The sequence below is a fragment of the Solanum tuberosum genome, unplaced genomic scaffold, assembly GCF_000226075.1.
Source record: "Solanum tuberosum cultivar DM 1-3 516 R44 unplaced genomic scaffold, SolTub_3.0 scf00573, whole genome shotgun sequence".
Lineage (NCBI taxonomy): Eukaryota > Viridiplantae > Streptophyta > Magnoliopsida > Solanales > Solanaceae > Solanum > Solanum tuberosum.
In genome coordinates this window covers 51124-51867 of record NW_006239517.1, presented here as the reverse complement: position 1 = coordinate 51867, position 744 = coordinate 51124, and positions in this window count along the sequence as shown.

The window sequence follows — 744 nt, the reverse complement described above, 5'->3', positions numbered from 1 at the left end:
TTTTCAAATTTGAAGTTAACAATTTACTTTGTAAATATTTCGTTTTGTATTCAGTTTGACTATATCCTTTAATCTTATTAATCTAATATAATGAACGTTGATATTTCAAAAATATATATTTTGTACTCATGTGAATTTTACCGTCTTTACGAAAATTTCTATTCATTTAACATTTCTTAAGTTTAGCTTATAACACAGGTAGGTGAAAATATATTTGATCTCTTTTTCAAACACCGTTAAGTTGTAAAAAACCAAAAAAAAAACCGAATAAAACCGAAAGAACCGACTAAAACCGAAACCGAAAAAACCGACTTTGTGTGGTTTGATTTGGTATTTAGATTTAATAAACCGACATAATTGGTTTAGGTTTTTTTTAATGAAAAACCAAACCAAACCGACCTATGTACACCCCTACATATGTCTCAAATCTCAATTATGTTTTAAAACTCGGTTTTAGCTATGAATTAGACTCCAAATCACCTCTAATCATTCTCAAATTGTACATCGACTCATCCGAGTGTTTTTAACAAATTCCGATCGCACTTGCAAAAAACAACTAACATATCAATTCAATTGTTAATAGATTAAAATGGGCCGAGGAATGGATGAATCACTAACTCACCCAAACATAAACAGGTTAGATGAATTGGGCGGGTTGGGATTGATTTTGCTAGCCCTACATTCATCTATATATCTTTCATTATCTATTGAATTTCTTAATATAAATATAGAGTTTACACAAAA